General features: G+C 40.5%; 1 protein-coding gene across 3 annotated transcripts in view; it reads left to right on the forward strand.

Annotated features, from left to right (window-relative positions):
- Window positions 1–17,796: 17,796 nt before the first annotated feature.
- Window positions 17,797–27,118, forward strand: part of CDC42SE2 (CDC42 small effector 2) — an 80,760-nt gene continuing 71,438 nt past the window's right edge. Inside the window, exons 1-2 of one of the 3 annotated variants that reach the window (XM_014869186.2) lie at window positions 17,797–18,117; window positions 19,015–19,080. The gene's annotated coding sequence lies outside the window, so the exon portion shown is untranslated. Of the gene's footprint in view, window positions 18,118–18,368; window positions 18,479–18,758; window positions 18,887–19,014; window positions 19,081–27,118 lie in introns of those variants that run through there. The other 2 variants (XM_014869185.2, XM_088156420.1) reach the window with 2 other exon arrangements.

A 27,118-nucleotide genomic window follows, 5' to 3' on the forward strand; every position in this document is an offset into this window, starting at 1 on the left:
AGAGAACACGGGTGGGAGGGGGTGAGAGGTACTCCAGGGAAAATGAGTATGAGTGATCAGCATCTATGCATATAATCACAACAAAGAGGACACTTCTTAAACTGGAACAGAATATGCAACATGAATAGTAAAAAGTGCAGAATAGCACCACCTTGCAGCTGGCCACAAGCAGACCTGTGAAAGAGGGCTAGGAAAAAGAGAAAGATTATAGTGGCATTGCAGAATTTCCTTATGTGTTCTCCATATTAACGGAATCAAGAGCTTGGTCCTCCAGGGCACAGAAATAAGGCTGTCTGTTTAAAAGTGCTGGTTTTCATTATGCACTTGCACTCCAGGACCTGCTCATGCACCTATGTGGCCTTCTCTGTGCAGCTTTTGAAGATGTATCAGCAGAGGCAGTTCGCATTTCTCATCTTTAAATTAATTTGTCCCCAAAGAGGAAGCTGCGTGAAATAACATCGGGGGTTTTCACTAATTTGGTAAGAAGAAAACATCTGCCTTTGTCTCTTTAAACCTGCTTTTCCATGACATGTCAGCAGACCTAAAAGCAGCCTGGAGGAAAGGCAAAGGTCGGGGACTTTGGGTAATGTTGTGGAGGTCAAGTCTCTTTTTTCACAGTGTATGTCGAGATGGATGTAACAATACTGCTGAGGGAGAAAAGTTTTGCTCATACAGGTAATGTCTTTGTTATTTTAGTCTAATTCTTGTACAAATAACTGTACCTTGTCTTATTCATCTTGTAGTGACCAGTTTTAGAACCTTCCTCCCTTATATGAGGAAACTGATACCTACATATGATATTTGCATGTTTGTGTATGCACTCACAAACACATACATGGAAAGTCTTGACAGCCCTATTGTCATCTTGTCATATGTCAGGCTTGATAAGGTTGAAAGGTTACTTTCTACTGGGTTTTACAGTGAAACAGTAGTACTTTTTAGGGCTCTGTATCTGGAATAGGAAATCTGGGATCTGAAGAATACAGAGATACAAAAAGTCTGCAGGGACCAATACTGCTCCAATTTTCTGCTTCTCACAGCAGGAATTTTTGTTAGAAATCACTCCTTAAAGTCAATCCAGGAGATATGGTGCAATGCTACAATTCTCTGATAAATTACAGACAGCATCACTGTGTTATAAAATATTTCACATGGAATGTATTTTCTGAGCACTCTGTCAGAGATGCACTATCCAGAATAATGTTGGGGAGAATTTGCTGGTGCCCACAACAAGATAGGAAAGATTATAGAAAATTGCTAGAAGTTTATAAATCATTGTAATAATTGCTGCATATGCTTGTGTTCAATGTTATACACTCCTACAACATAAAGAAAAAACACAGGCTGATTGCCTTTAGCTTGTCCTAGAAGAAGCTCTGAAAAGTGTGATTGTGCAGTTAACAAAATGCCTAGATTATTGTTCATGATCTTGTATGCTCACATATTTATATTTAGGTAATGCCTGAGCGTCTTGAGGTGAGACTTAGATCATGAGACTCTGACACTGAGTATCTGCCCTTGTCAGTGTTGAGCTCAGCTCAAAGTCTGAATTATGTCTGCGGGTTTCTTGCTCCACAGCACAAACTGGACCTTGCCTAAGTGTAGGGCTAGTGCTCTTGCAGGGGCGCAAGGACAGACCCAAACACTTCCTCCTGCAGCATGCAGGTTTCTCAGGCAACTGCAATGGTTTGGAGTCAGCTTAACCAGATGCTGACACTGGCAGGCTGTTTTTGACAAAATTACACTTCAACAGTGCTAAAAGAAGTTATATGAGAAAACACTGAAGACACTAAAACAATTGTTTTCTGGTGGTGCAAAATGTGTTCAAGACACCTTTCTTGTTGGATTAAGCTTCTCCATGTGGAATTGCCACTGAAAAGGGGGATTGGGCCTTGCTTTCAGAAACGTAGTCTCTTTCCTATCAAAATAAGAAATTAGTTGGCAAGTGAGATAAGCTTGTGGATCTGGTTGAAAACTGTGCTTCAAGAAAGAAATACTGACTTCAGTAAGATCAGAGAGTTGACATCTCATGGCTGAGGGACAAACGTGCAAAAACACATGGCAAGTTTGAGCAGCTGGGTAGCACAGGAGAAGCAGAATTGGTTCTTTTAAAAGCAGCAGGGCCTAAGATCAGCTCAGGGTGACACTGAAACCACACCCTCACTCAGGATCACCTCAGTGCTGCTCCTAACACTCAGAGGATAACAGAATACCTGGAAAAAAACGGCTACTGGCCTGTTTCATAAGAAATCTCTGTTGCGGGTTGAAAAAGTCTTAAAGAAGCCACAGACAATTTATCCCTCTGCATTTCCTAGGTGAATTAGATGTGACTCTCATTAATTTAATGTTTTTTGGTTTGGGGCTTTGTTGTTTCGGGTTTTTTTTCAGTTGTAGCCAGGGGACGTTTGCAGACTGGCTTCAGGTCCTCTAAGATACTAGTTGTCTTTATGGAAATTTTCACTAAACTGGTACTGCTGTATGCTCGTTATTGAAGGAAAACAAAGGAGTAAATGAATATTAGATCCAGGCCCTCCCAGCAGCTGTCACAGCTCACACTCCCATTTAAAATTATCTGAGCATATATTTTTGTGGACCTGATACCTTGCTTTATGAACTGTGCCTGCCTGGTCCTAGAGAATTATTATGGATATCTATGGATATTACATAAAATTTCTTCATTTACCTTGTGGTGAACAGCATTGAACAAAAATAACTTTGCCTTGGTAACAACATGAACCAGTTTCTCTTTCTTCACTGTAGACAAGATTGTTAAAAACACTAAGTTTTATATTATTAGCAGATCTTTTGCTACCTAAAACACCTTGGGAAAGGAAGGATTTAATGGCTTTCTAAAAGCTGTACTCAGAACAGTTGTCAGAAGTAAACTGATTCATAATCAATGTTGCCAGGAAGGCATGCTTGAGACAAAAGGAGTATGTGGGGAGAGGAGTAAAATAAATCCATTAAAGAGAATAACAGCTACTTCCATATATAGAAGTTGCTGGTAATAAATACCAATAATATTAGAAATTTAGATCAATTATAAAAATGAAATGTATTACTCTGATGACTGATATGTGATTCTTTTTTTCTCCTTATTCTCCTCCCTTTCATACCATAGGGTACTCAAATAAGACCTAGATGGCAGATGGAGGTATTCCAGCTATTGCCACTTGGGAAAAAACTAGAGGGATCTAGACAGAAGGACAAAGCCATTGCACTTCTGAATCTTGTATCCCTTATATTTTTGATATCTAATATAGTGGTGGAATGGAGTTTGTACCCTTGGCTTTCTCATCACGGCTTGAGATAAACTACATGCTAAGAAGTGGGGCTCATAAAGATCAACTTTAGTAAGTTCTCAGCACAGAATTACATAAGGAGAAATCAAGTGCCAAGGTTAGGCCGTTCCTTTCAGCCAGGTGACTTTCTGTCTTTTACTGGACCTCCAAGGAACTATCTACCTCTCCTGATTCCTTTCCATAAAACAGCCCATCATTTTAGTTTAAAAAATTGTTGAAATTAAGATGTGTCCTTTATTCGACCGTTACCCCCTAGTGTTGCAGCACGGTAGTACAATATTGCTCATAATAGCTGAAACTAATTGCTAGGGTCAGGAAGACTGGCAGTGTTTTAGCAAAAGGGAACTGTACCATCAGTTAAATGGCTCTGGAAAGGGAAAGGGAAAGGGAAAGGGAAAGGGAAAGGGAAAGGGAAAGGGAAAGGGAAAGGGAAAGGGAAAGGGAAAGGGAAAGGGAAAGGGAAAGGGAAGAGTGAGTCAGGAGAACAGGGGAGATTGGCAGAGTGACAAGCACCTCTTCTCAGGATCATTTTCCACTTTTCCCAATTGCTCCATATGTTTCTCAACTTCAGAAAATCTTCAAATCAAGAGTCAAATAGTCTATATACTAAAAATTATGTTCATTTTCAAGATGTACCAAAAAAAAAAAGAGCCAGACAATTTTAATAGATGAAATACCTTGGGAAAAAAATTAAATTTGCTTATATTCTTACTTTGAATCTCTGCCAGGTTAGTATAGGACATCTGCCAACAAATTTACCTGTAAAATAATCCCCTACAAACCTATGAGGTATATTCTGAAATAAAGTGATTGTAGGCCTCCATTATAGTATAGTAGGTCATTGCAAAGTAGCTGTGGTCAGCCAGCTGCAAACCCCCCTGCTCAGACCAGGGTTATGTCCATCCCTCCTACTGTGCCCAGTCCATCAAGGCCTGGGTAGCAACACCTGGCTCTTGAGAGACATTCTGTACTCATGAGTTGCAAAAGTACTTTCATAGTAAAATGTAACTTGCAAGCTTGGAAAGTATTGCTACTCTCATTTGACAGGTGGAGTAACAGCTGTGGAGAGGTTAAGTGGTTTATTGAAGGTCTCAAATAAAGTTGGTGGCAGAGCTGAGAGTATTTCAAGAAGACTGATTCTCATGACCTTGATCTAAGTGACACTCTTTGAAAGGCATCTTATTATTCATACCTGGGTTTTTTTGTACAATAGAGATACTTAATTTTAGGAAAGGAAATCCATAAGAAATGGTAAATGATGAGAACAAGGCTAAAACCATTAATAAAACAGAGAAGGACATTTAGTGCTGAGAGACTGCTATGCTGAGTAAACTGGGAGCATGAGCACTACTGGTTCTGGCTTCTGCAAACAGAATTTGTTAAATTAAAAACTGGCACAAGGGATCTTTTGCTGCATTTCCAGATATGGACTTAGTTTCCCCAGGGCTGTCCTCTATGTATTCATGTTTTAAATAATATAAACTATGGCTTCCTGATAATAAAAATAGCTTTGTTAAACTTAGACTTTTAATAAGTACGTCAGATTACATGAGGCAGGAAAAGTATTTCTTTACAAAATAAAAGCTTCTGACTAGTAACAGGACATTTTAAGACTTAAAACATTTACAGCATCCTGAGCCTCCTCTCATGTTCATCAGTTCAGCTCTGAATGGAGCGAATGCTTCTTCTCACCACAATTCATTTTCTCCTCATATTGAAGTTTAAAACAGCAATAAAACCCTAAACTCTTAATCTGAGTTGTTCTATCAGACAAAGAAGTGAAACAGCATAGAGCAGTATCAGCATCTTGTATTTTCTTCTCCATGCACAGCAGGACATCAATCTGCATTCAAATTTGTGAACAGTCTTACTGAAGGCAATCTAAGTATTCCCATGCTAGGGGATAAAGAAGAAAAATATGTCTTTTTTAGCTTGGGAGGCAGATTGCCGTTCTAGAGTTATCCACAGGCAAGCTGTTAGGCGAAATTGCAGCTTCTGGAGGTGGACTATCAGGTGATGTAGGCAGCATTTAAGTGCTGGGCTACCTGCACTCCCCTCAGAACAGGCAGGTGGGTGCAAGCAGCACAAAGCTAGAGCACAGTGACAGACAGTGTGAGACAAAGTGGTTTAGCACTTTCAGACTTGTTAAATGAATGAGATGATTTGTCTGTATGAAGTTTGACATGGATGTGTGAAGGGCCAAGGCCTTAGCAATGTATTAGAGTTACTGCAATTATATTTTCAGGGACAAACTAAAAGGGAAAGCTAAGTCCTACAAATATCTCCTGAGACCCAAACATAAGCAACATCCTATACCATCTTTTTGGTTTGTTTGCAGGCATGAATCACAGAGGTTTGCTTACATTGCATTTTGTCCATTCGCCACAATATGTGCCTCAAGAAAGTTAGGTAATTTGTTTTTTATTCTTGTTCTCTGGTTAACAGATATAGAGACCCTTTGCATCATCAAAGAATGGATGCTCATTCAGTCTAACCAAGTCAAAATCATAAGCCAAGGAAATTATTCCCTTGGCTGAAGAGGATATGGAGAAAATGGCCCTTCTTCCACGGGTACTTTCATTCCTGCCTGCCAGTAGCTCTCTTTCTTTCATTTCTGCATTGCTGCAAGAGGTTTATAACTGTTGGCAATTGCAAACCCACTTCACCAAAGACAGCAGAGTGAAGTGACAACTGGGAAGGATGTGTAGGAGAAGCAGCAGCTAAGAACACACTTTTCTATAGAACCCTGCTGTCAGCCTGAGGAGATATTACAAAGCTACTCACAACATTTTCTGCAGTAGTTATTTTATCTGGGATAATAGAAGCACAAAATGAGAAAAAGTCAGCTTACAGAATTAGCAGCCTTACAGTATGGGCATATTGTGACTATATAAAGACAGCAATCACTAAAATTGCTTCAGTTGTTTCTCTCCAGATAGCAGTATTGGCAATGACTCAAAAATACAATATGAATTCCAGCAGAATCACTGATACAAAAGGGAATAAACAAGAACAGTGGTGATGTTTTTAATCAACCTCTTGCTCTGTCACAGGCAGTTTTAAAAGGTTATTTTTACGATTACTTTGAATTTGTACACTGCTATTTGCAAATGTGCTCTTGCTAGTACATACGCCTGATTCATTTTGAAGGGCATTTCTCTATTTTTTATATCCTCACAGGAGTATGGAGTTGTTGAAACCTCGTGGAAATGGTTCTTTCTCTCTGTCAACCATGCATGCATGCACGTGGATTTGATCTAAATATTTATTAATTCTCTGTAGTGAATATAAATACAACAATCAAACAGTCCTTGTATGGCCAGAGTCTGACAGTCTAACATTTCTGAGCAATATTGAAGCGAAATATTCTATGCATAGCTGTTCAATTTACATCTTTAATTGCACATCAGTGAATTCAAGTGGCCTAAGTCGGGTTTTAGGGTACTCTACTATATTTTGAGATCTCTGTGTCATAATAGGCTTATTTGAAATTTAAACAAGTATTTATAAAGAGGTTTTCTTTCTGTACTGACAAATGAGGATCCAACATTAGCTGTCTTTTTCAAACCTTTTCTGAAACTGAATCTGTCCTGTTTCTGGGTTATAAATTTGTATGTTTGATGCAGAAGTGTTTTTGGGAAGGCAGGGAGGAATTGTATAGCTTCAAGAGGAGGGTGGGTGGGTGGCTGTGTGTGTGTATGTGCTTGTATTCTTTTTAAGTCTCATTTGAGAGAAGGAGAAGTGGTAGTAGGAAATTTGTAAAGGAAGATCAGAGCATATTTAGTTATTTTGTTCCTGCATCAGATTATCCAGGCATAATAAATGAAATAAAATACCATGTCTCTAATTTGATACTTTGAAAGTCCCCCACTCTCTTTTTGCCAAAGGTAGACAACTATTCTGGTATTAAAGTTTCTTTAAAACTACCAAAGCTTAACCCAGTTCCCCCTGAAGTAAATGTAATTGTTAAATTGATTTCACTGGGAACAGAAACAGGCCTTTAAGATATATCCTTCCATTACTATTTATTTCCTTTTATTTTGTTATATTATGTCTTCTGCATTCTTGAGGAAGTGGCATGGGAGATAAAGAATTATATTTCCCAGGAAAGCTCACATTATTTTCCAAATCTAGAATGAGTTGGGGAAAAAAATTTGGAGGAGTCCTCCAAACCTGTCCTGTAACCCAAATTAGTTAGTACGTTGTTTTTGTTAAAACACCCATTAACACATGCCTAGATATTAAACTTGATTTGCCCCTGAAAATATCCTACAAAGTATCTTGCCATACCAATCTGTAAACTTTTGCTAGAGGATAGAAATTTTTTTTGTCAAAAAATTCCAACCTTTTCTGAGTGGTGTGAATCTGCTAGCTTAACATAACACGGAAAGCTCTGGCAACTATGTGGAACAGGTTTGAGCAGCATTGGTTGCCAGCAACATGTCTTTGCTGTTGTTCCCACTTGTTTTCCACATTACTGAAGTTGTTCGAGCACTGGCAGCATTCAGATTAAAAAATATCTTTAAACAAAAGCTTAGTGCCTGAGAGGATTTAAATAGTTTTTAAACTTGATCCCACTTTGCATGGGTAAATTGGGCTACTTTCCAGCAAGATTGTGGTTTAAACAGAGCTCTAGCTACCAGCCCTTGAAGTTCCACAGGGACAGGGCCTCAAAATCCAACTGCAATATATAACCAGATGCTGACAAAACTCTGAACACTGGGGGTGGGAGTTACGAAGCAGAATATCATTCCCAGTCTTACTCCCAGAACTCCCTTGCTGTTGGGGTCCTACACATCCTCTTCTACCCAAAAACGCCCATAACAGCCTGTGTGATACTCTTAGGTGTTTGGAATTCCTTGCTCCTGGACAGGGCACTGCAGTGTGTTAACGAGGATGTCACAGCTGGTTCTGGTTTTTTCCACAGGTAGGCTGCAATAGCCTTGGTGAAGCAGGTGGTGGTTAGCTTGTTCCCAAGCGTGAATTTGGACCAGCAGGGCTAGAGATACAGAAACCAAAAGGGAAGCAATCACATGGCGGAGACAAAGCACTGGAGTACACACTAAGTTTCCAAAATTACACATCCTTATATCCTCCAGGACACAGTCCTATTTAGATATCATTGTCATGTACAGCTCAGCTGTGGGCTGTTTGAGGAAAAGACCTTTTACAGTTTCAGTCAGGTATTCAGGACAGAAATCCTTGGAATGTTTTCCTGATTATATAAATGAGTGAGATATTTTATTAGTTGTTCCCTGCTGCTGTCCCCCACATTTTCATTATAACTCTTCTTACTTAACTTTATTTTTGTTTGGTTTTTGTTTTGGTTTCTTATGCACACTGTAATCAGCCTCTGTCGGGGATTTTTAAACTGGAACACAATTCAGCAAGAGTTTACTCAGACGATTTTTGGAAGGTTAAAAAGTATCATTGTACTATTTAGCAAAGGGTAAACTGCTGAACTTGGTCTGGTAGAATACCTGACTGGTATTCATACACTAGTGTGCTTTATTTATAGAATGAACTGTACTGCATTGAATAGCTGAAATCTACTCAGACACAATGAAAATTCTATTGCTTTTTAATAAGAGATGTTCCTGAAGTTGCTGTAAATTTCAATGTGAATTTAATATCTGGAGCACCACCCAGATCTAATTTAGAATTACATTTATTATCCATTTAAAGCACAGATTTTTTGAAAGTTTGTTCACCCAGTCTTATCATGCAGTGCCTGTTTTTCCTTTGAAGTGTCTCAGAGTCCAAGCTCTACTCAAATTGCTAATTAGCAGGAGCTGAATGCTTCTATTTAAAGGGGAAAATCAGGTGTGCATTCCTTCACTTTTTTTTTTTTTCCCAGAAACTTAATGGAATGAGTTAGTGTCGTTGCTTCATTATTTTCACCTCAAATCTTTTCTTTAAACAGTTCCAGAATAAGATGGAGGTAAGACTTCTGCGAGACAAGTTGTGAAGTCTGAATGTTCCAAGATTTCTCTGAGTGAATGGAAGATATTTCACAGCACTGCAATCACCTCCTGCTGTGCTACTGTAGATGTCCCACAAAAAAAGGAAGTTCCAGGAATACTTGCAAGACAACAGAGCAATAAATGTCAGTTAAAGCAACTTTTGTGCCATTTAAAGTGTTTGTTATCATAATAAAACATATTTAAAGTCTTGTCTCACTGAACGAACACCTGATACAAATACCACTGCAGTAGGAAGGAAGTTTGGTCATCCCACTCTCACTACACCAGTACCAATCTACTGCACTGTCCCTGCTGTAGACTGCCAGGTCGAACCCTGAAGGCACAGCAGCAAACTGCTTCCACTGAGTGCTCATACCTCCAAAACCCACTTCTTTTGACACTTCTCAGGAAGGCATAACTGATTAGCTTCTAGTTTGCAACTTAGCAATGAATTCAAACAGCTGAATTTTTTTTTCCAGCACAATTTCCAAGGCATTAAATCTCCTTAGTTTAGAAATACATTTGTATTTTCATTCATATTTCAAAATAGTAAGATTGTACTTAATTATTAATATTATTAATAATTATGCTCTGATATGTTAGACAGAAGTGTTCCTACTGAGAGCTCAGCAGTTACATCTGAGGAAAGCCTCCCATGATTTGCATGGTTTCCTGACAAAAGGAAATAAATTAACTATACAGTAAATGGAAAGAAAACCTTTGATTAAATGATGACTTCTCAACTTTGTGCCATAGGGGAGAAAAGGAAGTCACTCAATACACAGAGGAAATACAGTTTAACAGAATATTTGGATTACAGTGTGATTAGATGGGAGATTTTATTGCCACTATATATTGCTAAATGCATAAAGCTGGAAAAAATGTATTCTGTCTGCCTATGGCAGGTGTGATTTCCATCATGTCAGTTGGGTGATTGGAAAGACCCATTTTCTAGGCCAATTCTCCCAAATGCACAAATGTGAAAATAAGAGACTTCTCTACAGCTATTTCCCTCTTATTCCATTCGCTCTCTTTTTCAGTTTTGTACTAGACGTTTTCTTTTTCTTTTTCTTCTTTTTTTTTTGGGGGGGGGGGGGGTGTGCATAAGTAAGGGTCTTCTTACCTTAGTTCAAATTGTACATGCTGTACCTATCTGTGCATTTATCATAAAAAGGTAAACTCCCAGATTTGTAGACTCTACAAGTTTGAGCAAAAGAGGTAGCTAGCCCAAAAGATAAGAGAAATATTGTCCAGGAGATGGAAACCAACAGAATCTTGTTTCCCTTTATTAGACCGACGAGAAGTGACACAGTAGGGATTTCCTGAATGTCTCATCTGCAAGAAATACTTTAGTCATTTGACTTTCTACCATACACTGGGGAATCAATCACAGGGTAGAAAGTCTAAGAAACTAGAGTATATGGGTTACAGAATTCATGGAACTTAAGTCCATCTTAGTCGTATTTCAACCTATATGCACACTTCTGTCTTTCGTAGTTTTGGCACAGACCGAGATATCTCTTCCCTTTCCAAATCTGTGACTAGCATTCAGAATGGATACTAACATCCATTTCAGCTTCAGGAAAATGTTCTCCTACACCATTGTCAATGTTATTTGCTATCAGTGGACTCGCTTGGTTCAGGAATGAAAAGGCAGGTGTTTGGGCGCAAGCCTGTGCGGACCCATGCCCTGTTGTGGAAAATTCTGTCTGGCAGTGCAGCTGGACGTGCAAAACTGCACCTTCTCCAAGAATGAATCAGTGAGGCTGATGGCAAGATGATAAAAAACCTCTGTAACCTCACACACATATTTTCTGGGGCATGAATAACAGCTGAATTTAATTTTTGAGGTGACTTCTTATATGTTAGGGCTTGACCTGAGAATTTTCTGAAAGACTCCCAACTCTGTTAGCAGTTAGTGAGATTCTCGTTGCAGGAAAAACTCAGTATGGTTTTCCAAGCACATCAACTTGTTCTGTTGTGAGCCCCACTTCTTTTGACCAGTACTGTGAACATGAAATAAACACCTGTACTCATCACTGTCTGACATCCCAGTTGCAAGTTCAAAGCATATGCTTCAGGCTTACAGTCACTGCTCAGATGCTGAGGGTGGTTGTTTTCTTCTTGTGAATATGAATATCCTGTTCAAAATAAAAGTTGGCAATCTGTGGTGGCATAGGACAAGGAAAACAATTCCGAACTAATCTAGAGATCAAAAATACCAACAGTGTATGAGCTGATGCAACTTACTGCCAGTTACATAAACCAGAAAGGCATCTTAATGGAGTGATTGATAGCACAGCAAATACTACTGCAAGAGGCTTTTAGAATTAAGCCATCATTTTAGGTTACCTTTTTCATTAACTGAGTAACATTGTATTCACTTGCCTAACATTAAATGATTAAATTTAACTGGCTACAATAAATAGTGTAGGAGAAGAAAGACAAAAATCAAAGGAAAAAATACACTGTATTTTATAAAGTGGAACTGAACATGAAAGACCCTGGTATAAAGAAAAAGTACCCAACACTAACAGCCCTCTCTTAAGACCTGAAATTTTTTACAAGGTGAGAAAACTGGTCTCACTGAAGACAGTGGTATGTCTTCCACTAACTCATTCAAGTTTTAAGGTCAGGATCAGACTGAGTTCCCTGTGTTTACACACTTCCCTGTGTTCAAGAACCAGGGAACATTTAATGGATATGACAGAATTCACCTTACAAGCACAAAATACCCCTGACACTGGATACACCATTCAATTTTATTTTTTAGAAGTCAGAAATAGAATTATTCTGAATGTACAGGGAGTGCGGTTTTATTTTGACGTTCCTTTCTTTTTGGTGGTGGGGCAAAATGGGTTTAAAAAGCTTGAAGTAAGAAAAAGCAATGGGGGTTTATATTGTTATTAGACGAAGGCTTGCCAACTTGTCATTAATCCTCAGTGACACTGAGTTGGTTTACTGCAGGGACAGCTGACTAAATAGTGGTTAGCATGTAAATACACCTAGTTTGCAGTTCAGAACAGAGTTGATGCAGTTGCATTGGAAAAAAAACAAATTAGGATAAACCTTTAGTTGTAACAGCAGTTTAAAAAGAAAAAAAAATGTAGCAGGAAAATTAACTCAAATAACTAAACCCATGCCAGTTTTCAGAAAGTGCTAGCTGGATGCTAAAAAGACAGAGGACTTTTCCCCAGACAAACAAAAGCTTCCTTGGAAGATACTTGAACCTAGCTAGCAGCACTACTAAGATAAAGCTGTAAAACTTTCTGTGCCATTAGCAAGGCACTAGGAACACTAACAGCAACAGTAAGAAAAATTAGATGTCACAAAGGATTCCAGAGTGTTTCGTCCCATTCACAGACCGTCCTACCTGTTTTCATAGTAGCATGTTGCAAAGTCTGCAAAATGCAAGGCTTGCTTTTTACTGTGCCTAATGGAATGTCCTCAATCTCTGGTTAACCCAGCAAAACTTTATTTTCATAGAGAGTTAATCCCTAGAGCTTCAGAAATAATAATGATTATAAAAAGTGTAGAATTATTTATAATTTGTATCACAATAGCAAGTAGAGAAGCCAAATAAATTGTGAGTTGCTTAACACTGGGCAATGTGCAAACATAGCACAAACATCACAGAAATATGCAACCTAAACAGACCAGACAGCCAGAGGGTGAGAGAGGAAACAAAGATGCATCCTAAATAGTTACAAATTTCCAAAGCCAGAATAAAAACCAAAGGAAGTTACAGAAAATACATTAGAAACCTAATTAGGGTTTTCATACTAAACTTAATTAGTATTTCATCAGGATTCTTCCAAGTGTAAAAATGCTATTGTTCGTGGAGTTTCATTTCTGTCAGAAAAAGACAATGAATGAAGGTATGCAGATATTTTATTGGAGGCTCACAATGAAGAAAATACATCACTGCAGCTACTTAGCAAAGTTCCTTTCTGATAGAAACAATATGACTATCTGAGAAAATCCCATTGGGTTTGCATTTGGTAAGTTTCTTCTGTTTAAGGATCTTCGTTTTATTATGCAGAAAAGCTCTGAGCCACTTTGCCAAGTTCAGGTCTTTACATGTTGAGTGAGAAGTTACTGAGTCAAGAGGACACACATTCTTTTCCATTCTCCCCACAGTTTTTTGTTGAGTGGTAAATCTGCCTCACACTATTTGGTGAAAGAGCACCTCAGCTTGTGTTTCAGGTGTCTGGATCTAATTCAGAAAAATACATATGCTACCTATAAAGCTCTAAGGGAGCACCGTGCATCAGCTGCCACGTGGGTAGTAATCAAGCCACATACACAAAATACATACAGATTAAGAGAGTTTGTTGGGACTTCCAGATGAAACTTCTGCCTCGTCTGGAAAAAAAAGCACAAGTGTTTTCCTTACCCTGGCTTGTTTACAAAGAAGAACCAATTAGAGGAAATAGTGGACAGTGAATATCCTCAGCAGCTTCCTATTTTACCCTAAAAGAAGACAAGCAAGGAGTTAGCCTTTCTACTCCACCCACACCACCCCCATTCACTGAGTGAGCTCCCCTTAAAACTGGCAGCTATGATGGGAGTCTCTTTCTGCAAGGGCACGAGCCTTGCAACCAACTCAGCAATCAGAGCATAACACATTGCCTCTTGTTAGCTGAGCCACATGAAGAGACAGTATTTCTGGTTCCTTGCCTCTGGCAGCTGCAAAACAATATAAGTTTGCCTAGGCTGCCATCATGAATCACAGAATCACCAATCATTTAGTTTGGAAAAGATCTCCAACATCATGGAGTCAACCTTTGCCTGATCACCATGTTGCCAACTAGACCATGGCACTGAGTGCCAGTCTCAGTGGTTTCCTGAACATCTCCAGGGAAGATGACTCTACTACCTCGCTGAGCAGTACATTCCAATGTTTAACAACCCTTTCCATGAAAAAGTTCCTTATGAAGGTATGAGGGCAGACAGTTGTCACAGGTAAGAGATACAGATATGATCAGCTAATGCAATTCAGTGAGTAGCTGTCTTGACCACTTTTAATTGCTGGTACATACCTTCACTGACATCTATATGGGTGGAATCCTGTTGTGTTCATGATTGTTACATCCACACACAACTATTTAGTCACAATTAGTGTGTGCATTTTATTGCTCATTTGAAAAAGCAGACAACACATTTTAAAATTTGGAATTATAAGCTAATTTTCCCTTTTAAAATAAGTCTTTTATTTTTTCACAGACACCATATCCCAGTAACGATAGATTTTTCTATCTGTTTTGTGTGGTATGTTAACTAGCAAAAATTCTGGACCACAGGGTTGGAAAGACATCATATGAAGCATGAAAGGTTCATATAAATGTTGAGTTATTTCTGCCTGACCATTTCTTTCAGGCTTTGTCACGAGGCCCTGAGGACAGCAGGAGAGGAAGAGGTTTCTGAAAGATAAAGTTCTTGCCTATCTTTGGATATGGGAGAAGTAACTTGTAGAAGTAGCCAGTAATAAGGGCAGGACTGTCACTGAAGAAAGAAATCAGGAGAATTGCCAGTATTTAGTCAGAAGGACATGAGAAACATACTTGGAAAGTGGTAAAGGCACCATGACTGCATTTTTGAGGAACTAACCATAATAAAGCAGAATAAAAACTGTTGGTCAGAGCACTTTTGTCCAACACAGTTCAATCTTCTGAAGGTTTGAGTTCACTTGAAAGCATGGCTGGCTCTATACACAGTTTGTTCTCACACACAACATGATTAGTACTCTGTTTGTAGTGATGGCAGCTGGATATGCACCATTGCTGCCAGAAGAAGCCTGCACATGACTGTCCTCCAACATGATTTTGGCATATGCTTTCACACTGCAGCCGAATCTTCTGACTGCTGCTAGACCTGGTCTGAAGGGGTTGGGCTCTTACAGGTTGATGCTGCTGGCTACACAATGTCACTTTGGGCACACCCGTGTCTGTTGGGACACAAGACAGTGGAGAGGCCTGAAACTCTGAAGTGGTACCAGAAGCATCTAACACAGATGACTGTGGATGCACTTGACATATCTTTGTTCCTTGAGAGGAATTGCTGTGGGAAACAGTTGAAACAGCGCTTGATGAAAATGTCTCAACCCTTTAGAATGTAATGGTACTACTAATTGGATATCCTTCAGGATATCATTACTGTGCTAACAGTTTTGGCCAAAGGTTTGCATTATGCTTCTGCAATTCACCTATTCCTGTATTAAATGTAACCAATAAAAACTGGAAGTTCTTACATCACATATCTTAAATATACAATATTGAAACAACACGTTGCATGGTGCTCCCCTTATTGGTTCATATGCTTACGAAATCAGATATTTCTGGTGATGTTTTATGTGTAAATATGCTTATTCTCAACATTTCCGTGTAAGAACACATTATTTTCTGTGCAAATCCAGCAAAATTTCTTTTAGCATGTATTTTTCAAGATTGCTTTGCTCCTTCTCACAATAGTTTTTCATGAGTGGAGTCCTGAGAAATGGAGCTTGAGAAAGAAAATGAACTTGTGGTTTTAAACTAACTGGATCTGCACCAAAATTCTGGATTAAGTTTCTGTATTTACCACATACTATATATATATGACCTGAGGCAAGGTGTACTGTCTCTTTATGCTTTAATTTCTCATCTTGAAAGCAGGGATAATAATAGTTTCTCTATGTAACAGGATTCTTGTGAAGTAAAAATCCATGACCAGTAATAATAATCATCAGCAGAATGAAAATAACAATTGCAGCTATTCTTTGCAGGTATAAAATAAGGTCAAGTGCCATGTCCTGTGCTTGGGTCTCAGCAAACCCATGCAGCACTACAGTCTGGGGGAGAGAGCTGCTTGGCCAAAAGGCACTTAGAGGTGCTCATTGAGACCCAGCTCAGTGTGACCCACTGTGTGCCCAGGTGGCCAAGAAAGCCCGTGAATTTTGAACCAAGAATAGTGTGGCCAGCAGGACAAGAGAAGTGGTCATCCTCCTGTACTAGGCATTGCAGAGGCTGCACCCTGAGTCTGGTTCTGGGCCACTCACTTTAAAAAGGACGTTGAGCTGTGGGAGGAAAGGACAACAAGGCTCCTGAAGGTCTAGGAAACATATCTTAGGAGGAGTTGCTGAGGTAGCTGGGTTTGTTTTGTCACAAGAAGAGGAGGCCCAAGGGAGATCTCATTGCTCTCTACAGCTCCCTGAAAGGAGGCTGTGCTGAGGTGGGGGTTGGTCACCTCTACTGTGTCTGCAGTGAGAGGATCAGAGGAATTTGGCCTTCAGCTGAGGCAGGAGAATGAGATTAGATATTAGAAAAAACAAATTATCACTGTTAAGGGCATGTCAGGCATTGGTGGTGGAGTCACCATCTCTGGAGGTGATTAAGAAGCGTCTGGATTCGGTGCTGGATGATGTGGGTTAGTGGCTTAGGGGTTACAGAGTAGTACTAGGTTGATGGTTAGACATGACAATCTTAGAGATCTCTTCCAACCTTGATGATTCTACGGTTCTAAATAAAGGGTGTTCATCATCTAAACACAGCAGAAACACCACCTGCAGGACACTGAGCTGAAAGTGGTTTTCAGTGACTGGCTCCTGAAGGGCAGATCAGTGTCAGGACATGAGTGATGGAGGCGCTTCTCACACTATGTCGTTCTGAAAGCAAATTAAACATAAGTATACTGGTGGGCACAAAGCCCTCTTAGAAAAATATCCAAAACTGTAAAAACACAGTCTGGAGAAATAATAAACCATAAACATACTGACAATTAAAAAACCCCAAAAATTATATTGCCACATTTTTTCACTTTCCTTCATGCTACTGAGCCACGGATGATGTGCAAAACCAGGAGAAGTCGTGCACAGGAGAGCTGGCTACCTAAGTCTCTTTGTAAAAACCACGACTTGACAGCAACAGGGTGTCACTGGGTACAGCTTCCAGCTCCAGTAAAGAATACCTCATACTGTACGTTGATCGTGTTTCATATTAGAGTCATGTTTGCCACGTTCAGCATTTTCCCCTTATTTTGTACTTTTAAAAAGCAGTGTATGATCTGTTGGAATGGAGCTGAGATATCTGTCTTCGAGAGTCGCAGTGGCACCATACCTATTTTTGAATCAGTAAACCAGCTACAGGTGTGGAGCACCCATGATGACTCACCACCTCTCTGTCAGCAACTCAAGTGACTCCGGGGGAACGGGGGATGTAGGACGCGGAAATTTTACTGACACGCGGAGTGAGCTCGCAGCTGTCAACAGCTGGGGGTCAGAAGACAAATCCCCTGCTCATTTCCTTGCCCGACCACCAGTACACCAGCTTTCGCGACCTCTTTCCGCTAGTCCAGAAGGCCGTGGCGATGCCAGCACATTTTGCTCAGGGCACGGTCAGCGCTGGGGTCGCGCTGCGGCGGGAGCGGAGCGGGCAGGGCAGGGAGCGCTGCGGAGCTGACGGAGGTTGGACCGCGGCGGCGGCGGAGGAGGAGCGGGCGGCACAGCGATAGCGCTGACGGGCAGCGGCAGCCGCTCTTTGTCCCCTCCCCTCCCCGGCGCGCCCAGCCCAGCCGGCAGCGCGGAGCGGAGCGGGCCGGCCTGGGGATTCCTTCCCGGCGCCGCCGAGGTCGCCATCTTCACCCCCGAGCTCGCCTCGGACGCTGCCGGCGGGGCTCCCGGGGAGCCGCCGGGAGCCTGCGCCGCGCCTGCCCGCTGCATGTGACCGGCGGGCGGTAGCGGCCTCCTCCGCGGATCTCGGCTGCGTCCTCCTCCGCCCCCGGCGCGGCGGGGAGGGGCGCGGGGCGCCCGGCGGCGGGAGACGGAGGTGCCGGGGCGCGGCGGGCACACAAAGGAGCGGGCGCCGCCGTGGGCAGCGGTGAGTGGCGGGCAGGGCTGCGGGGATCCCCGCTCTCTCTACCTTCCCTGTACCTGCCGGTGGGCTGGGCTGCGGCCACTCCCTTTCCCGGGGGCCGGCTGGGAGCGATCGGCGGGTTGTGTTGCGCCGCCGCCTGGGACCGCCGGTGTTCCCCGCACCGCCGGCCCCACGGCCGGGCAGCGGCGAGCGAGGGCCGAGCGAGGTGCCCGGGGGCGGCGGGGCCGGTGCTGGGCGGGGCGATGCGGGGGAGGCTCCGGCCGCGCCGCCTCGGGAGCGGGCAGTGCCGCGGGCGCGGCGGGTGATGCTCAGCCGTAATCCCGCTTGACGCTCGGACAAAGAGGAGCAAGAAACACATTTTGTGGTGGGCGATTTAACAAAAAAAAAAATAACGAGGAGGGTTTTGGGTTTCTTGCGTTTTGTGGGTTTTGGGTATTTTAGGGTTGTTGTGAGGCTTTTGGGGGTGGGCTGGGGTGTTTGGGTTTTTTTTGGTCTCTTTTTTTAATGCCGTGCTCCCCGGCCCCGTCGCCCGAGCGTGCGGCGGCCGGGCAGGTGCCGCGGCGGGCAGCGGGGCCGCGCTGTGCCCGAAGCCGGGCAGGGCGTGGTGCCGCGGCGGGGATGCCGCGACGCCTCCGTCCCTCCGTCCCTCCCTCCCGTGTCCCCGAGCGCCGTGCGGACCCGCCGGGGCCGCGGGAGGGGTGCCAGGCCCTCCCGGCAGGGCAAGGAGGGCGCTGCGCTGCCACAGCAATGACTTTGGTGCGCGTCTAAAGAGGTAAATTAGCGTCTAACAGCGGCTGTTTGAAATGTGGCGCTTGTCTGCGGGGGTGAGCGTGTGGTTGTCGGGCAGTCACTCCGTGTGTGTGACCCTGTGCTCTTACCAGAACTGTCACTCTTCCATAGGAGAACGTTCCAGGGGAACGTGAGGCCCTGTGACGTTTAACTCCGAAGCTGGATATGCATTAAACTGTAAGTTTTCCAGTTTTGTTTCTGAACTTGGATTGATGAATGGCGTGATTTTTTTCATGTCTGCGAGACAAAAACTTGAGAAGCAATTGAAGTGAGACCCTAGGCAGACTTTTCCCATGCCTGTTGCATACAGATGTCTGTCCTAGACGGCAATAACTGGTCAAAAAATAAAAAAGTGAAGAAAATCTGGGAGAAAGTGATGCCTTAAGCACTTGCTTTAGGTATGGTTATGGCGATGGGTCTTACATAATCTTCCAGGGCTTACAGTCACCTTTTAGACTTAAATCAGTGTATAGGAAATACCTGTAAGTGTAATACTAGTGTATTTCCCTATATTTCACTGAAATAACTGAGATTAGACGCTGCTTTTTCCTCACTTGTGAGGCATATTTAGTCAAGTGTTTTACTTAGGTGATACGATTAATAGCAGCTCGTTGAAGGTAAAGATATATTTCTGAGTTATTTTTTACAGTGTAAAAATATAGATGCATTTTTGAAAGGTGTAATTAAATATTAAATTTCTACTGTAATAATAGGGTTTTTTGAAGGGCGAGAGGGACTGTTGTAGATGAAATTCCAGGACATGATCAAGCAGATGACTACAACTGCTAATGAAATAAGTAGCGGATCAAAACAGCAGTGAGATAATTCACTGTACAAATTTAGTGTATACATAAACTTATATATAACATATACAACTTACACATAACTTATACATAAGCAGATACAAGCAGTATGTCAGCCGCTACATCGCTGCTCTTTTTAAATTGTATTTTCCCATTAGCTTGAGTGAGAAGCTGGAACCTAGATATAGCTGTCTGGGCATCTAAAATTATTTTGTTAACAAGTATGAGTTATTTGGTGTTCAAGACTCTTCCTAATGAAGTTTCTCTGTATCTCTATGTTGTATAGCTTACAAATTACATCACGCAGTCCACATAATGTTATATGGCATTTGTGCATCAGAGGAATGCCCAGAAATACTACAATTAAATTATCTTTTATTCAAAGACTGCTTTACCAAAAAATAATTGTCAATTTACTTGTGCTGTCATGTAACCATACAAAATAAATTTCTTTTGATGCCTGCTAGTAATTCTTATGAATTATGAGTGTTTTGGAAGTTGGTGGCTTGGTATGCAATGTGGTGGTCTGTGGGAAATCTTGAGGACATAGTGGCTGATCACAAAAGAGAAAAGGCAGTTAGAAATATTTCAAATATCCCATCATGTAAAAAAAAAATTATTTAGAAACAGGAAAAGGAAAGGAGAAATTGAGTGTGTGTTCCTACTTTCTTTCTGTATGTTTTACTGTGTCTTTTTTAACCTGTATATCAGAGTTTTCATTGCAGTGATAAAATATTAACCCTAAAATGGTTTCAGAAAATCAGATCATGTGCCATGGAGTTGTTACAGTAAATAAGAAGGATTAAATGTCTCATTTAATCTCTTTCCCTAACAAGAAGTTGCTTTTCTAGGAGTAATGGTTATTGGTGGTGAAATAGCACTAATCAACAGTTGTTGCTGTAATTGATTGTCCACTTCGGAGGAGTTCATGTAACACTCATTAACTTGAGCAAGCTTCCACAAACCCTTAAGATACCTGTGCCAGAACTTTTGACCCTGAGGTGGGGCGTGAAGGGACTTCTTTTTTTGCCTCTTCAGTTTCTCCTCACTAGAATTACCGTGCACTGTTAGAAAAATACTTTTTCTTTCACACCACTGACAAGGCGAACATATTTCATTCGGTGATATATCTTTGAGGTGGCAGTTTCTTGAAGTTCAGGATTTTTTTTTCAAACTGTTAGGGATAACACTGAGATACTTGCTTTGCTTAATGTGATTTATAGACTTACCTTTTAGGCGTGAAGCATAATGTGAAATTGAATGACTCAATAATGGAAAAAAAGAACCCTGGTGTTGAAGTACTCCCTGGAGATACTGCTCCTGTTGAATTTTTTTGTTGTTGTTACTTTCATTTTCAGTGAACTTAGCTTGACAAATTAAATGTAAACTTAGCATACCATACTGCTAAGGAAAATCTTTTGCCAGTCTGTTTTGCATACTTTGTTGTGTTTAGTTTTAGCTCTGGACAGAAACCCACTGGGTTCTGGTCAGTGTCAGTGAGTGCTTAGGTAGGATTCAAATGTGACTAATTTTCACTTTTGCGTGAAAATTTCTTTGCCTCTTCAAATTAGTTAGTTCAAATCGGCAACTCAGTTGCAGCTTTTGATTAGACTTGACAGCCTGAGCCCAGGTAGTGAATGGCAGTTTATCATGTAATTCATTAGTGCAATGCATGTTTTTCCTAGGTATGATTCTAGCAAGCGTTATAGACTGTAGCCTTACGTAAACATATGTAAACACTTATCTTTGGTCACCGCCTTACCCCTGGGTGCGTGTTTCTCGTTCTACGCCTCTGTGTACATGTAGATAGAGAAAGTGGATGAAGACTAGTGTGGCCCTTGTTCTTTGTGCCATATTCATGAAAATGTTTTTTACTAGCATGTCTTTTTTAAATTAGCCATCTTGTGTCTCCTAGTTTTAATATTTGCCTTGTATTTCATAGCGAATAAAAGAGTTTTAAAGGAACTTAGGGTGTTGTGAAAGTGTTAGTCACTGTTTTCATACTTTAAAAGTGAGAGAATTAGTTTCTTATATATTCTGAAAGACTGTAGACGATTGGAACATGAATGCCTGTCTCAGTTTTATCACTGCTCAAAGTATACTTAGCAGGTTTAACGTGAAGGAATTACTTTAATATTATAGCTGCTGTATTACTTTTGTGTTAAAAAGTACTGAACCAAAGTGTATTTGATGATTGCACAAATAAATTACTTTAATTTTTTTGAATAGATTAGATGTACATGTGCTAGAAAAGCAGACACATTGTGTTCCCTTCTGTAATAACCAAGCCTGGGAAGAATATAAAGGAGAGAGGGGGAGGAGGAATTCTGCTCTGAAGGATGCTGGTCTTGAAATGGGTTGATTTGATTAATTTTTTTTTTAAAGAACATCACTTGGTCCGAAGAGAGGCTTTTGAGTGACTTAAAGATTTCGTGTTATTTTGATGTAGCAAGTCTCTCTTGCATGGTGAGCGTCTCATTTTATTCTGTGACTAGTGATGATAAGAAGTGATGACAAATTCAGGGAAGAAGCAACATGGAGCAATTGAATGTGGGTAAGAAAGCAATCAGGCAGCTGCACTGAACATGTTTAAGTGGAGGCTTCACATAAAGGGCAGATTGAAGAGGAAGTTTAGCAGCGAGAAAGCTGTCTATTGGTAGCAAAGCAAATGTAGGAAAATTAGGCTGTTGAGTGTCCTATGAGAGGGTCTTGGCTCAGTGCCCATTACATAGACGGGTAACTCTGCCTGAGGACTCTTTTGGTCTTTCTCAGATTGAATGTTTTGTGTGCGCTTAGAAGTGGAAGTGTGAGATGAAACTACAAGACCAAGGGTAGTCATAAGAGGAACAGTAGTTTCTGGTGACTGCTTCGCCTCAACTCCAAGGGGAAGAGGACCTCTCTTGTCTGTGTAGAAGACAACGTTAAGGGGGTGCAGACCTACTTCAAAGCACTCTTACATATTCTTTGTCAGTATCACATTTACAGAATGGCTTAGGAAGGAGGTGTAAGGAGGAAGACATGAAATGTCCATGTAATTGTCAGCAGGTTTTGCTGGCTTCTTCCTGGAAACATAACTGAACTGTATTAACTTCCTCTTCTAATTTATTTAGTTTTCTGTCCAGTCAGATTTGCAATGTTTATTGTGAGACATCAGAGGGAGACGTAGATGCTGGTGTGACTCTTGGGGATGTCCTGTGCAGGGCTAGGAATTGGACTTAATTATCCTTGGCAGTCCTTTCCAACTTGGCGCATTCTGTGATTCTGTGGTACCTTCTGTCTGCATGTGCAGGTGCATGGGAGAAAGCAAGCTGATGGTAATTGCACTGCCTGAAGAGCTGGGAACTGCTATACATCTTGCTTCTGTGTTATGGCTAAATTATATTTAACAAACAACTGAAATGGGTCTCTGTGAGTTGTGTTCAACTGTTTACTTACTTGGCTGATGTTGAAAGTAGGGGTCATATAGGCTGGCATCTAGTAATGTAAAAGGTCTATTAAGTTGCAGTTACCTGAGCCCTTGATCTGATACCGTAGTTATTAGAAAGCTGTTACCTCAGTTCTTCACTGGACAGGATTTGAATCATTTTCCCACCATACATAAATTGTAACAGAAGTGTGCTGGCCTGCGAGGAGGTTTGTTTGCACTGCATAAACCAGTGCCTCTGTGTTGGGAAAGAGGTGCTGGGGGAAGAAATTGCAGTTCATCTTTATAGAAAAGGAGAAACTTTAATCTAAACTGTAAGGGGCTTGTAATGCTGGGAGAGTATTGCACATGGAGATGACCTCCCTGATCTAATAATTTGTCGCAGCCAAACAGTTATAGTTCTTCGAGTTGCACTTTAGGCAAGCAGGGATAAAATATTGCAAGTATCTGTAGCCATTTAGGCTAAAAGAGAGAATTGTTTGTTTTATCAATATATAAACAATACAAGGGCAAAACTCTGCATGAGCCAAGTAACTGATTACAGACTGCATCATGGTTCGCTGGGTATTTTGGTATCTTGTACTTTTTACAAATCACTGTACAACTCAACCTGTTTCTTTCTGACTGTACGTGCCTTGAACTTTATCAGCTGTTACAAAGAGTTCAAAAATGTTTCCTTAGGAAGACTTTACTTTCATGGAATAGAATGTATTGTCACCAAAGCCTCCCTAGTTGAAATCCCAATTGTCCTCTCAGAAAAAATAAATTTGTGCCTTTAGACAGAGGTTTGTGAATTCTGTCTTAAATTTAGTATTTCGTACCTCTTCTGTCTTAAAGTTCTGGCTTATCTTTGTATGGGCTTGATATACTTTTCCCATGCTTCATTTTTGGAATGGGACATTTAATCATCTTTTTTGTACTCACTCATTGAATTTGGAGACCCACTGTTTAAATCTCATGCAAAAATAAGACTTTTCTAATTTGCAGCTGCCTTCCTTGTCAAAACAGTCACACTGCTTAGTACTGGAATATTATATGCAGAAAGTGTCTTGTTACATTTATTGGTTGCTTTTATCTTACAACTCATATTCAATAAATCTTGTGCTGTCTGATAACATCTCTTTTAATTGGCCCCATGTGATGCAGCTATTAGCATCAAACACCAGTTGCTAGAGGAATTCCACCTACTCCTTTAAAGCTTCCTGAGAACAATTTTTCACTTGAGCTCAACTACCTATTTCTTCTCTTAACCCTTCAAGTGAATAGTATCTTGCCTTGGTATATTTGCACTGAAATTCTTTTCTAGTAAGCTGAGTTTTTTGAGGTTTGTTCTGCCTTGATACAATTTAAAAAAACAAAAATTGATGTAAGAATGTAGTTTCAAGTTAAGCAGTCCTGTTTACTTGAACTGTATAAACAGATTTTGAGATACAGTAGAAGCTGTTTCCTCCAGCCAAAATTATGTGTAAGTATTTCAGAAATAAGAGTTTGCCCATTTTATTTGGTGTAGACATATTCAAAAAGTCAGTGTACAGTGGACTGGAAGAAAGGCTTAAAATGCATATTTAAGTAACTTGTAATTTTTAAGAGGATGAAGAAGGGAGCTGGGAGTAATCTTCACCAGTTGTGTTATTTTTGGTATTTTATGCACTCCTTGCTCATCTGTTTTTTTTTTTTGTTTGTTTTATCCTCAAGCATATGCGAGGAATAATTTGCAGAGGCAATGGAGAACTAAGCTTTGATGCATTCTCTTATTTCACTTTTTTTTGGTTGGTTTGTTTTGTCCGGTCAAAAATTTATCTTGCGCAAATATTTAGGTGATGTGCTCTCAGTAAGAGCATGTCACTGGTACAGCCAGGGTTTGCCACTTGATCAACTCTTTATTTCAGCTTTGAAATAGTGACTTTTTAAAAAGGATAAATCTAAGTGTGTTCAGCTCTGCTATTTCCTATAATTGTACCTTGTTTTTTTCTAAGCTGTCTAATAAATGGCGAAGCCTTGTGATACTCTTCAAGAATCCCAGGCGGATTAGGGGCAGTATGTCAGTGCAGACAGTTTCACTCGGTTGTGAAACATGTGGACCATCCTCCAGAGTGTACTGTATCCAAGTTTCCTGTAAGCTTTTTCTGTAGAAGAACCTCTCAATCCCTGCCCTGGTGCCTTTATGTTCCATGAGTGATTGCTAAGTGGTGCTTTCACAGCACAGGCCTTTCCCGGGAAGTCAGCAGGAGTGGTGACTCCTTTCAGCCCTAAGCATTGCAGGTCAAAACCCTGGCTATGATTAAATTAGTGGTGAAGCTTTCATTGAGAGCCTGAATTCATCAGGGTTTAAAGTCTGCAAAGCAAGTTAACTGCATCTCTGCAAGAATGCATTTGCAAGGGTGATGCTGGCCATCAACCAGCACTTATGGTGGAGTCTTATTCCTTGTATTTCTTCAGTAGAATTGCAGATGATTGTATCCAGAGATGCTTACAAACCAAAGTGTGAGCATTATCAGTTTATATACAGAAAAATGCAGATATTGGAGGTTGTGGTGGATTTGGTTTTTAGTGTAGTTATTATTTGGTTGGAGCACAGTTGTCACCTTTGCTCCAGTCCTTTGTCCTCTGTGTTGTCAGGATATATATGTATTCACAGTAAAATGATCCTTATTTCTTAAGATTATTTTATTATTATTTAGTTCAGTTGAAAATTGTAAGAGATAAAAGGAAACTGCATCCCACTTGGGAGTGATCCCACTTGGGAGAAACTCACAGCAGGTGCAGACCTGTGATAGTGCAAACAAGTGGGTATTTTAGTGAAATAGTGTGCAAATTAAGAATTCCAGTAAACAAAATACGTTGTTCTGAAAGTAATGCTTCCATAGATCAGATAGGTACTCAAATATTGACAGAGATAATGGGTGATTCTAGATTATGCTTTTTATACTATATATATGCTACCTCTTTTTTCAAATTGTTAAACTTTGGTTTTTTTTCTTTCAAGGACAGAAAGTGAGATCTGCAAGCTTTGTTGCTTTGTTTCTACTGGTTGAGATCATATCCAGATATTTTTATCAGTGTTCTTCTGTACAGACAATTTTATCAAGCTATTTGTGACTTACTGTCTTTTAAAATGTAACTTAATTTGTATTTGCATCTATTCAAAGATGCTGAGGGCATTTCAAATGCTGTACTGTTCTGAAGTCCCAGGCAGCAAATTTTGCAAATCACCATGGTAATGTGCGTATGTGCATGTGGGAGGAAGGCTAAAGTTGGAATCTGCATTAACAGAATCTGTTAATATTACATATGCTCAGTGGCCCTAGTACTGCTTGTTCTTCGACATGCATGTTCTTTGACTGCATGTTCTTTGCTTAATTAAAAACAAAGTAATACGATGGAATTAAAAGCTCGTATTGTCTGATTTTAATCTTTGTTTTGGTGTGTGCGTTTCTGAAACAAATCTACTGAAATAATCAGATAGGGGTAATTGTGGAATCTTCTTTCTGTTCAGAAAATGGCACATGGTAATCATGTAAACTAGCAAAGAAGCTCCACAGTTTCTTTGTTCCCTCTCTGATAACTCATGGGTAGACTTAAAAGTCATTGTGCTACAGCCAGAGATACCTACCAAGGACACTTAGTACTGATAGTGCACGTCCTGGTGATTTCTGCCAAACCATTGTGAATGTTTGAGGTGCTTGATTTTTAGTAAGCATATTTGGATTCTTTTGTATTTGCAATTGTTTTCTCAGATACAGAATTAGTTCTGAAGTATCATCAATGCTAGTTTAGTTGGTTTTTTTTAAATAAAGAAGTGTGTTCTGTTCTGAAACTGGTTCTTAATTGCCCTTAGTGCTGATGACAGCTAAACTTATAAATGCCTGTGAATTGGTAGGAAAAGTGGACAAGAGAAAAGTTAAAGCTGACATTTCTTGTCTCTTTATTACTGTAGTCTAAATAAAGTTGGAAAAGTTGGAGGCTTGCATGAAGAATGATGTATATT

This window comes from Sturnus vulgaris, chromosome Z (assembly GCF_052056855.1).
Source record: "Sturnus vulgaris isolate bStuVul1 chromosome Z, bStuVul1.hap1, whole genome shotgun sequence".
Taxonomy (NCBI): domain Eukaryota; kingdom Metazoa; phylum Chordata; class Aves; order Passeriformes; family Sturnidae; genus Sturnus; species Sturnus vulgaris.